Here is a 12,289-nt window from a genome sequence, read left to right on the forward strand (position 1 = left end):
GAGGTTGAAAGAGGGTACACAATGCAAAAATTGTACTGATTCTATAAATTCTGTGAAGGCAGATGGCTGGGTAGGAAAATAAAACCCTTCTAATCACCATCTCTTCTGCATCCATCACCTCAGCAGAAAAAAACTGTAGCACTGGCTGAGATGCTGTAGAGCATTCTTAACAGACACCAAAAGGAAAATCAAATTCAGTTTTGCTCCTCAGAACCAAAGCACTGTCATGAGGCAAAGCTGAAGCAAAGAAGGCTTTGCTAGTTCCATCATTCTTCAAATTACTCCCCCTTAAAGCCTAAGAAAGTCTACAAAACACTACCAAAACTAAATATGATGAGTTGAAAAGACATCGTGACAGAAGAAAGCCGTTTCAGGTCATTATCCCACAGATGCATCTTCTAAAAATGCATTCAAAGGATGCCAGAAATAAGCACCCACAAATATGTCTGCATCAGTTCTGAAACACCTAACAGTCTAAATAGAGCTACTAAGCTAAGCAATGACAAGCAAACTTAATTAGCCAACCGCAAAAAGTCTACACAGAAACTAACTGTACCACAAGGCATATGTTAAACTAGCAATATATAGAACAAGCATATCTTTTGCTGCCTCAAAGAATGCAAGGCACCTTGTTGAATTGTCTTCTGTGAGAAACACCAGTCACCTAGAATATTTCCTTCCAACAGGACAAGCAGCAACAAATCGTATCTCAGGGAACTTGTTAGGAGCATCTCAAGTCTAACATGGCACTAGTAGCAGTGACTAACATTTTTAAAATAAATTTTTAAGATACATCCTGTGGTGGAAAAATATTAGCATGGATTAAAATAATCTGTCAGTTCTATTCATATTTTTCCAATGCATTCTTGACAGCAAAAGGAAAAATCACTTAAGAGCATCTGGCTGAAGTGAAAAAACACAGATAAAAGGACAGCAACCATGCAAACATCAAATTTGTCTCTATCCACAGATTTCAATATAAATTTAACTACACATGCATGAGTATTTTACTTAACACGCACAGAAATCACATTTCTGTGGAACAGCCCTGCCAAAAGAAGCTCAATGCATAGGCTCAATCATTATTAGCATGTCTTTTTAAATGCCCCCATATAACAAGGGATCAAAGAGCCACAGACAGGATAAATGCACACTGCAGTAAAACTGTCAAAAATGCTTAAATATTTTCATGTGTTACATAGATTCATTCTTCTAGCTATTATAATTTCTGATACCTGTACTGTTTATGAAATCTTCTCCTTCTGAAGTAACCTCAGGTAACAGAGAGATTATGGTCCCCTCCCCTAAAGAGGCAGAGGGGTGCCAATGCCATAAGTTAAAACTCTGGGAAAAGAAAGGACAGTTTTCGTTTCATTTAGCTTGTGGATAATTTGTTTCCATGTTTTTATTCAGAGTATAAAATAATGCTGTTCAGTATTTTGATAAATGCTATCTAAATATTATCTATGGCAGTACTCTTACCCAGGGATTCAATGCTATCAACATTTATGTATGTCATTTTCTTCCATATTTTATACCATTGGCTCAGTTTTGGTCTCCCACTTTCTAATGGATATGAGAAACTACTCATCAACACAGCTCGTAAACTTATTTTTGCCTTCTACAAGAAAGAGATAATGCAAAAAGCCAAACACAACTAGTTTTATGAACAAAATGCTGAAATTATTAAGCATGTCCCTAAACATTTTATTCAGTTCTCAACTATTGTACATGTAATACCACTGCCTACTTCAACTTTATAACTGCATTTTTAATTACTCTTCTGGCTATAGATTCTTCCACATTTGAGACATAAATCCAGTTTTATCACTACAGATCTAAAATCTGAGGTGTACAAAACACTATCAATGAAACATTTAAAATAAATAGTGTAAGACTGGCTACAGAAGACATGTTACAAATTCATAGAATGACACAATGGTTAGTGTAGGGGAACCTTACAGATCATACACTTCCAACCCCCCTGCTATGGACAGGGACACCTTCTGCTAGACCAGGTTTCCCAAGGCCCTGTCCAACCCAGCCCTGAACACTGCCAGGGATGGGGCAGCCACGACTTCTCTGAGCAACCCGTGTCTCACCACCCTCACAGTAAATAATTTCTTCCCGCACATCTGATCTATATCTACTCTCTGTCACCTTAAAGCAATTCCTCCTTGTAAAAAGCACTGGTTATCACCTATCTCACTGAAAGAGGTCGATGAACTGAAATTCAATTTCCGTTTAAATTTTAGACTAAAGCCACAATACTTCCAATCTATTTAGGCATCTATCTCCTGCTACAGTTGAGAAGAGTTCAGTTCCTACATGGTATGATCTGAGCTGAACTCGTAATAACAGAGTGGCTGGTACCTTTTTATGGGTAGTTTCACTGTTACTGTTCATAAGCTCACCAACAGCCCACAACATATTTTACTTTGTACTACTAAGATACATATAGACTCACTGGGGCTTCCCAAACAACAAACTAGATTTGTAAGGGAAGCTGCACATCACCACAGGAAAAGAGGCCTAAGAAAGCAACAGATGCTCCCAAGCAGTGAGTGAGGTCTGAAGTGCAGTAACAACTAACTAACATCAAATGAACAGGTTCAGGACCAACCACTATTCAACCTCTGCCCCTCTTCCCAGCAGGGAAAACATTTCCTCAAACTACTGCTGCTATGGCTTTACATTACAGTTTTTCACTCTTTCTAGTCAGTTTTCTAGAAAATTTACATCTTCTGTAAAGGAATGCAAAAGCTTTGTATTTTAAAATTTACAACTAAAATATTTTTTAATTATTTTTTCAGAATTTCAGAATGAAACAGTAGTGGAATAGAATTCTTTCATTTACCGTAAGTTAAATAATGAAAAAGGGCATAAATATCACACCAGGGTTTAAAAAAGGAAAAGAAAGAAAAAGCCTCTATTATTGTCTACAACTTCGTAGTCTGGAATTTCACTAGACTTATCACTACACCTCCATTTCCATCACTCACACAAAGCCACACATACTCCCCCACACCCAAACACCCAAAGTACAGCTAAGGAAATTGAAGCGTACCTACACAGCTTATACTAAAATGAATACATAATACTCCCTAAAACTCATTCTGCTTAAAATATCAGCATCACAATTCTTCACTTAAAATCCAACATCTGCTATCTCCACCAGCAGGACTTTTAGACAGAAGATTGCTACAGAAATCCCCTCCCATACTTACTCTAGCATTCAAATACCTTCAGGAAGTGAAAGATGGCAGTGTCCAGACTCAGATGTCATTTTCTAATCTTCTGTGTAGCTTCAAAAAATGGATGACTGGCTTCAAAGATGTTGACAGAAGTGCTTGTAATTTGGCTTCTGAGTTTAGAAAATTTACTTTGGACATTTTTTGCAAGCTGCTTTGCAAAATGAGGCATAGCTCTTTACGCTAAGATACTGATGGAATTTCCACAAAACCAAGTAATAAAGAGAACAGACTTAAAGGCTGAAGTTGTACACCATAGTTGCATGTGTCAAGGTACCATGAAGTGATGAGATTCAGAAACTCTGTATGTGTCACTAGACCAAATACACACTGGGTTCAGCATTCAGCTCCACTGGAACAGACCAGAACAATCTTGGTGTAAAAGCACAATCTCAACGCTGACCCAGAATATCCTGCTTCTGTCCTTACAGTCATGATTTTGGAAGGTTGCCTTCGTCCCACATAGCTTCCCACTGATGACTGAAGTAAACATGGACTCATGCTTAAAGATATAGTTTTCTATATGTCTGCTGGCAAACTCAAATAGTAATGACCAACAGGCTAGAGGAACGAACTTACTTTTAGTTTAAAATTCCAATTAAAAATTCCCAATTTAGATTGAGGCACAACAAAGCAGCAACACAAAACATCTTGTTTCTCACTGATACATGAACTAAAAGCTTCCAGAGTCTGAAGAGACTACAACCTGTATTATATGAGAACTCCACAGTTACTACCTTCACAGTGAGGTATTACATTGACCACAGAAAATACACTACAGCTTTCACTGGTATTATAAGCATCTAATTTATATACTCATTTGTTCTATATAAGCCAGACTGGTGGGAAGAAATTAATACCATCACCACAGCTCAAGTAAAAATGATAGACTGATGACTACTAACTGTATTGTATTGGAAGCATTACTTCAAGACCCAGCCCTTCTTCAAGCTGAAGTACATTCAAACAGCTTCTTTAACAGGATTTTTCGATATTCCAGTAGAGATTGACAGTTCATGCCACACATAAGTCAGTACTAGCACACCATAAACCTAATGCACTAACATAACACAGCTATTCTTGCCATGTTCTGATAATCCTCAAACATAAATTACAATAATTTAGATGTTTTGCAAGATTACTGAATGCATTTCAACTAAAAATGTAATATGCAAAACTTCTTTAGAGCTCATGTTATAGGCAGGTTATTTTATTCCTTCTTAGCCTGACAATTTCTTTACAAGTCTTTATTTCTTTTTCACTAATCATTAGAGTGAATTTTTGTAAGACAGATTTTTTGATTTTCCAGTTTCATGCATATGGTTAAGAAATTTTTTTAAATTATGGTATTTTAATTGTGACAGAAGTTTTGAAGTGCTGGAAGAAAGCCAGGACAGGGATGGGGGAGCAGGGGGAAAGAATAGTTTCTATACAATTAAAGAAATTTTAAAAAGCATCATAATGATATGCATTCTTGTTACTTCTGGGAACAGAACAATGCAAGGGCTTTCACCCAATTAGCTTTTCAACTTGCAGATGCCAAATGAGACTTATTCTCAAGATTTGCAAAAGCATTTATTAAAGAAATTTCCATTATTTAAAAGAATGAGAAAACGTCAAAGCTCTCAAAACTGAATCACTGTCTATTTCAGAAAAAGATAAGGGAATAAAGGCAAACTCTTGCAGAAACAAGCTATGTACCTGTGATTAAAGTACTGTATTCAATAGGTTGGTAGGCAGCACTTTTCCCTGAATACAGAAAACTAACGTGATCTGTCTTACCTATCAGAATACTTCTGAGCTGAAAAAGCTGCAACTCTTCACTTGGCTTCTTACAAACTAATTTAGGTCAGTTTATTCCAGCCACAGACACTCTCTGTAAAGGCATTTGTTAAGATTACAAGCAGTCCCTTAAAAAAACTACAAAGCATTTAGCATCCTGTCACAAGTACCACTTTGTTTCTTGCTTGCACACCATCAGTCAGAAGCCTGGAAAGGCAAAAATAATAGCATATCCACTCCTGTCGCACACACAGAAAGTGATGTGGGGAGTTTCCTTAGTAGTATCCCAACCAGTGGTTGTTCTGTCAGGCTGAGAACAGGGGAGCAAAAGGGAAGTCCACAATAGAGCTACAGAAGAAGCTACACAACTGACAATATACAGATGTCTCCATGTCTGTCCTAATGAGAAAATAGAATCTAATGGTCAGCACTTCTCTGTATTTGTTACTCTTAGATATAACTGCACGGAAAGAATAGTCAGACCTGGTAATGACGGTGGGTTTGAGGATCTATTTGCAAGAATAAAGCAAGCAGAACTTCTTGCATACTACAACAAAAAAGGTATGAGCAAAAAATCTCCATATATCACTGGATTTTCTAAGGGAAAAAAAAAAAAAAGGCAGAATAACAGCAAACTACTGCAGTTCCCTTCTTCCCTTCTGGCTGTACTTCAGCAGATCTGATTCCAGCTGAAGGCTGAACAGTGCTCAGGATCTGTTCCTCTGCAGGCGGCTGTCTTGGATAAGTTACCAGAAACAACAGCTGAGCTGAACAAGTGCTGAGTCCTTAAGTCAGTCACAGTGCTTGGTGCAAAACACTTCCTTTTAGGAAGCTGATGAAAGATAATCAATAGGTACATAAAAATAGACCAGATTCCCAAGAGATGAGCAGCAGAAGTTGCAGCCATTTAAAATTACCCATCTCTCCACTGTTTCGTTTTTTTCCCTTTCATTTTAATACTCTTATTGCAAAAGCCCTTACACTTTAATACTATAAAACAATGCCATTTAAACTGATGGCATATTTCCAACTCTCCCCACCCACTCCATGTTGAATTGACAGTGCAAGAGGGCATGACAGACTAAGAGACAAATGTAAAGCTACTCCTTGCTGCGAATAACTTGAAGTACCTTTTTCAAGACTTCCATTTCCTGTTCCTTTACCACAACTTCCAAGCCTCACTGTAATAATTAACATTTCTTGACACAGGAAGCAGCTTTCAGTTTCTTCCCAAGGAACCACAAGTCACTGAGCATTTCTCTCTACATATACCCTTCTGCACCTCAGCTGCACACATCCCTGCATATATCCCTGACCTCAGCTGCACATAAGTAAAACTTTTTATACAAAACCTTGTTTTTCCAAAGCCCCTATTAATACATCAGTCCTTAAGTAACATAAATAGTTACATCTAATGTTTTTTAATTCAGGAAACAGTTAGATGTTCAGGCAAGCTGTTCTGTTTATGAGCTCTTTCAGAATATTTTGGAAGTGCAGAAGAAGCACTCTAGGACTACAGCCTTAAGGATTTTCACTCCTCTTCAGAAGAGATGTGCCAAAATGAATTCCCTCTTCTCTAGCTTTTTTTTTCCCATTTTTTTCTGTTCACTTTCTTATGATACTTTTGTTGCTGAAGGGTTCTATCTGGAGATGGAAGTACACTCATCAATGGTAGAAATGTACAGAATAAACAATTTTATACAGAGGTTCGTACAACCTTAGCACAATGAAAAAAAAACCAGTTCAGTTATTCTATCAATTATGTAATGACTTAAGCTACTTGTCACCATCACCCTCAAAACTTCTCACCTTGCTCAAGAGCCAGATTTTATGTTGCCTGTAACTCCTACCATATTTCTAACCCGATTCATGTACATCAAAAAATGATTATAAATTCTCCTCTGTATTAAGAAATATTATAGCATATTTGTTTTTAAGGCTTTTAAGATACTCCCACTGTGCTAGTGAGAGCCAGGATTGCCAAATGTGCCAGCTTATGACACACCATTGACAGCATTAGTAAAAAAATCCCTTCACTTCTGTGCATATAAAAGTGGCAGAATTTGCTCCTTGGTCTGATCCATGTTGGGGAGAATTCATAGGTGCTCATAGCCTCTTCTACCTGCTGCTTGCCATCCTCCAGATATCTGGTTACACGTTTTTCCCTGTGACTTGCTAGTATCTTGGAACAGAGACCATCTCCTCCTTCACTGAAAGGATGCCCAATGTAAAAGATGCAGCTACACTGAACAGGTCTGACAACAAGGGTCAACTTCAGCCCTCTGCTTTAGACTGGATTCAATCTTTTTTATTTTTTTAACAAAACATAAGATCAGCTAAATTAGAAAAGCCTTATCAGCATACCCAGATTTATGTATCTGCCTTTCAGCATTACAGAGCCCATTTTCTATGGAAGTTAAAGTGCACGTGCCAAATGGCTAGAGATGAAGTTTAACATCTTCTGTTGCTTTTGTCCTCTGTTTATTCTTCAGGATTAAAAAAAAACAACCAAAAGAACAACAACAACAAAACAAAACCCCACATGTCCCTTGATACTTGGATTTCAAGATGCAGTAGGTAAATAATTAAGGCTCAATATACTATTAAAATGCTTACCAAGAAACCTTGCCTTATCTAAAGCTAAGTGCATACTACAAAGATCTGTGCATGCTGACAGCTTGATCCTGTGGCATGAGAAACATCTCTTAAGCAAGGCACCTCCAAGAAATTAACCAACTAGCTATGTCACAAGCCAAAGGGAAGTTTTTCTTACTTGCATCTTTCCTACAGATTATTTACACATATTGGCAAGAGAAAGTGTTACTGTTCCTCCTTACTAGAGCACTTCTGCTGCGCACCTATATATACATCTAGATAAACTCATACAGGAAGCACAGGCTAACCTAAACATGTTATAAAACAAGCCCTGTAAATACAATAACTGATTTTTTTTTTTTGTGAAGCAATTAATGCATTGATCTTAAGACAGTGAGGTGCTTCAGTCAAATATATGGTTACTTTGAAACAGAAGAAATACATTAAGTCCTAACCTGTATCAAGGCTTAAATTGTGAGAAAATCATTGGCCTCTCAAACAAAATGAAGCTGTTCCTGCACTTCTGCCTTAGCTGAAGATTCAGAATGGTTAAGTAATTTTTCTTTCTCCAAGGAAAACTTAAATGATTATCCCTACAAATACAATTTATATCTATAGTCATAATTTTGATGTCTATGTTAAAATTTACAAGCACCAAAATCTAGGAATATTAAAGTCATACGCTCACAAAATACTAATTTTAAAACAACCTGTAGCTGTTTATGTGATTTAAGAGGACAATCTAAAAAGCTTTGATTTTGTAAGTAGAAAAAGTTTGATGTGCTAGCCTAAGCAAGCACTGCAGCAAAAAAAAAAAAAAAAACTGGCAACCTAGCCACTGCTGGTTTTACTATGAAAAGCCATTTGATACATCTAAGCATGATGAGCTATGTCTTATATCCTGACTAAAATTTGAGTAAAGCTGCCATTTCACCTGGGAATCAACTGTACATTGATTAGAGAGATATTTAATAGAATCCTCTTTTCTCAGTCACCCAATATTGGGTGATGCCACACTCTTCAGGCACTACTTGTACTTTTGATGTACCTGAATATAAAGTGCAGTAACTCCTGTCTCTCATGCTAAAAGCTACTGAAAGCATAGCCCATATTATTTTCAAATACGCATCAGTTAAAATTATCACAATCGTACTTAGAAGGTATATATAATGTTGATTCTGCACTATAATTTTACTGTTAATCAAGACAGTGTCAGATATATAAAACCACAAACAATGTGAATGATATACAGCTTCTCCTTTTGATGTGTTTGTAACAAACTAACTCATTAACATTTAGTTAGAATGTTATGTAATGGTTGAGGTATTTGTAATAGAAACAGCATTTATGTTAGCCTGTTCTTCACAGACATAAAAGCTGTCTTCATATGATTTTTATTAGGACTTCATCTTCCTCTGCTGTTTATGCACTTTTTAAGACTTCTGTGCAGTTGGTTTTCATGTCACCAACACACACAGTATTATTTCCGCCCACCGCATCACAAGAATCTCAGCTTTAATTTTTACACCTGCTTTCACCCATGAGAAATTTCTATGGGGTTTTGTGAAATCCAGACCCAAAATTCCAAGGGCATGAAGCAGAGCGACGAAAAAAATTCCTACAGAAGATGAACTGGTTCTACCAGTAGACACCACTGGCAGTCCCGTCATTACAAGCCCAGCATCCATCCCCAACTAGTGGAAAGGTGGTGCATTTTCAGGGAGGAGGTGTTCTGTGGTTGTTTTGGGGTTTTTTGGTTGTTGTTGTTTTGTTTTGTTTGTTTTGTTTTAAACTCAAGCCCTCAATTACTGTATACAGCCTCTGAAGATACCCCACTCTTCCTTCAACAGGAGAGGAATGTTTCTTTCTTCATTCACACCTCCAATATGCTAAACAAGGGTTTACCCTTTGCAAGAGCTCACTATAAAGGGTTTAGTCCTTATGTAAGCACTACCTTTTTCTTTTTATCTTCACATCTAAGCCTCTTATGTGCAACACCCTTATATGGTATTTAGACCACATTTTCCACCCTCTCTCCGCTTTCACATCATTCCCGTTAGCCTGGAAAATATTCTGGAACAAAAGGCTTGCATTTTCAGTAACCTAGGACACCTGGCTGAAGTCAATCCCATACAACATACCCACTGCTTTGACTTTTGATTCTTTCTCTTATTGACATACAGCATTAATTCAGACAGAACAAAACCTACATGACAGCTCCCTTCAGAACTGCATCATCTTTTCCTTGATGTGGCCCATTTCACTTTCCCTAGTAGACTTCAGGATGTGGGGAAAAAGGACCTACAGGAGATGCATACCATAAATATGTACCATTGTACAATGACTCCAGCAACTAAGTTAAAACTGTAGAGCGATGCAGCTACTCTGCACTACAAAAAGCTAGGGTTCCTGTTATGAAGTCTAAATGACAGTAAAGATATCATAAATTGCTACTAAACTGCAAAGAGACAAAATATTTATATTACTAAGACTCACAGAAGACACTTCGCATTTATTTATACATATTTTATAAGCTATTATTTACCAAAGCAATAAAATTTATGCAGGAAGCACATACACTAAGGCAGAGCTCTAGGTAACAGACACACGCACAGAGGCCATAATCCTGGTCTCCACACACAAGCACTGGCCTGAGAGAACTAAGTTCTCACTTCAGTTTAAACAGACACCTCTTAAGCACACATCTCCACCAATGCAGTTGTACTCCTCACACACTAAGCACAATGTTAGGAGGGACAAATTGCCTTTTCACTGAACATTCATCAAGTTCAGAGAAGTCCCAGAACTTTGAGATTCCTTAGTCCCAGGAAGACTGTAGCACTATTGCACTAAACCACCCCAAAATTACTGTTGAAGAAAAAGGCTCTAGACTATGCAATTCAGAAACAAATGAGTTATTCAGCTCCTGGCAGTCAGTATTAAATGGTAATCCTTTTGTTTCTCACTGATGGACAAATGAGATCATGTCCTGTTTCCTCCCCCCTTCAAAAGCAGTTTCTTGTCTGAGCAAAGCTCTTAAGACCAAACAATGGGTAGGCCTGATGCCTCACTGCAGAAGAAACGAAGCTATTAAAAAATTTAATCCTGTTCCTTCTGTTGGAAATTATGCTAATTTCTAATAACGTACCCATCTGACCCCGTAATCAAAAAACAACTAGGAAAAATGATCCTTCCTTAATGACACAGTTTAAGAGCTTTCACAAAGGAACAAGCTTACAAAACACGTGTGAGAAGCAAAAAATGAAAGAAACAGAAAAAAAACGAAGTGCTCTGTTCGATGCCCCCTTCCCCATAAAGAGGGCCTGAACTGGAAAGTATCTGGGCCATCTTTAGCTCCAAGATTTTCAATCTCTGCATTTCTCTGTGACGGCTACCATTATGCCCACTGCAGACTAGCTGCGTGAATTTTAGCCGTGTCATCTAACCATGCTCTCACCATCCTTCAAGCACTATACGAACACCCCTGACCCTGCTCACTCTACCCCGACAAATATTGTCCCTAAGAGCAAAAACAGTACCTTCCTGAAAGGTGCTTCACTCAGTCCTACATCAAAACACCCAGGAATAGTACATCTCAAGAACTGCGGATGAATACTTGAGTTAGAAAACCAAAGCGCTGCGCGCTGCATGTGCCTGCAGCACCCGAAGAAAAGGCTCCCCTCACCCTACGATTCTGGAGAAAGAATCACAGCCAAAAATCGTGAAGGCAAACGCACGAAAGGGACGGCACATGTCTCATGTAATCGCCGCAGAGACCTGGGCCGTTAAAGAAAAAAAGCGGGGAGGGGAAGCATCGCGACACGGACGAAAGGAAGGAGAGGGGGAGAAAAAAACAGCACATTCGTAAGAGCTGCCCTCAGCTGCCCCGGACACGGCAGCCCCCTTTCGCCGCCAGCGGGGGAGGCCCGGCGCGGGCGCGGCCGGCCCCAGGCGGCGATGCGGCGCGGCCCAGGGGCGGGAAGCAGCCCGGCCTGCGCGCCCGCCGCCGGCCCAGGGCTGCACCGCCCCTCTCCGCCCGACCACGGAGGGCAGTGGGATGCTGACCCCATGGTGCATACTCTTCTCCACCGGCCGAGGCCCAGCGCCGCCACTAGGCCGGGCGGAAGCCGCCCCCGCTCGGGGCCATGCGGCGCAGGCCGCTCTCCTGCTCCTCCCAGCGCCGGTCCGCGCGATAGACCCACAGGGCGCTGCGGATAGCGGAGACGACGCCGCTGCTTTACCTGGCGCGCAGCGCGGAGGGCCGGCGCTCCGGCCTCCCCGGAGGCTCCCGGACTCGGCGAGGCCGATACCGCTCCCGGCGCCGCAAACGCCGCGCCTCAGCCGCTTCCACACAGGGACCAAGATGGCGGGCGGCCAAGCCGGCGCCAACGACGTCTGACCTCACCGCGCCGCGCGAGCGCGCGCACCAACTCGCCGGCTCCGCCCCCGCGCCACCGCGCACGTAGCCCCGCCGTGCCGCAGCCCGGCGGGCTCAGCGTCCGGCGCGCCCCCTGGCGGCGTGGGGTGGCGGTGGGGCCTCTCCCTGGCTCCCGTCACCCGTGTCACAGCACGCGTGGGGGGACCGGCAGCCCCCTCGGGGGGGAACGGGTGGGTACGGCCTCTCCTGGCGGGAAGCCCGGGTGCAAATACACAGCGCCCGT

The 12,289-nt window shown here is 40.6% G+C and overlaps 1 protein-coding gene across 14 annotated transcripts in view; it reads right to left on the bottom strand.

Moving 5' to 3' along the window:
* PRRC2C (proline rich coiled-coil 2C) overlaps nucleotides 1-12,030 on the bottom strand; it is a 78,781-nt gene extending 66,751 nt beyond the window's left edge. For 13 of the 14 annotated variants that reach the window (XM_061345465.1, XM_061345453.1, XM_061345457.1 and 10 more), the window contains exon 1: nucleotides 11,870-12,030. The gene's annotated coding sequence lies outside the window, so the exon portion shown is untranslated. Of the gene's footprint in view, nucleotides 1-1,235; nucleotides 1,342-11,869 lie in introns of those variants that run through there. The other variant, XM_061345452.1, reaches the window with a different exon arrangement.
* Between the last annotated feature and the right edge of the window lie 259 nt (nucleotides 12,031-12,289).

The sequence above is a fragment of the Neopsephotus bourkii genome, unplaced genomic scaffold, assembly GCF_033783945.1.
Source record: "Neopsephotus bourkii isolate Nb327-2 ecotype Australia unplaced genomic scaffold, CSIRO-AGI_Nbou_v1 NB_234, whole genome shotgun sequence".
Lineage (NCBI taxonomy): Eukaryota > Metazoa > Chordata > Aves > Psittaciformes > Psittacidae > Neopsephotus > Neopsephotus bourkii.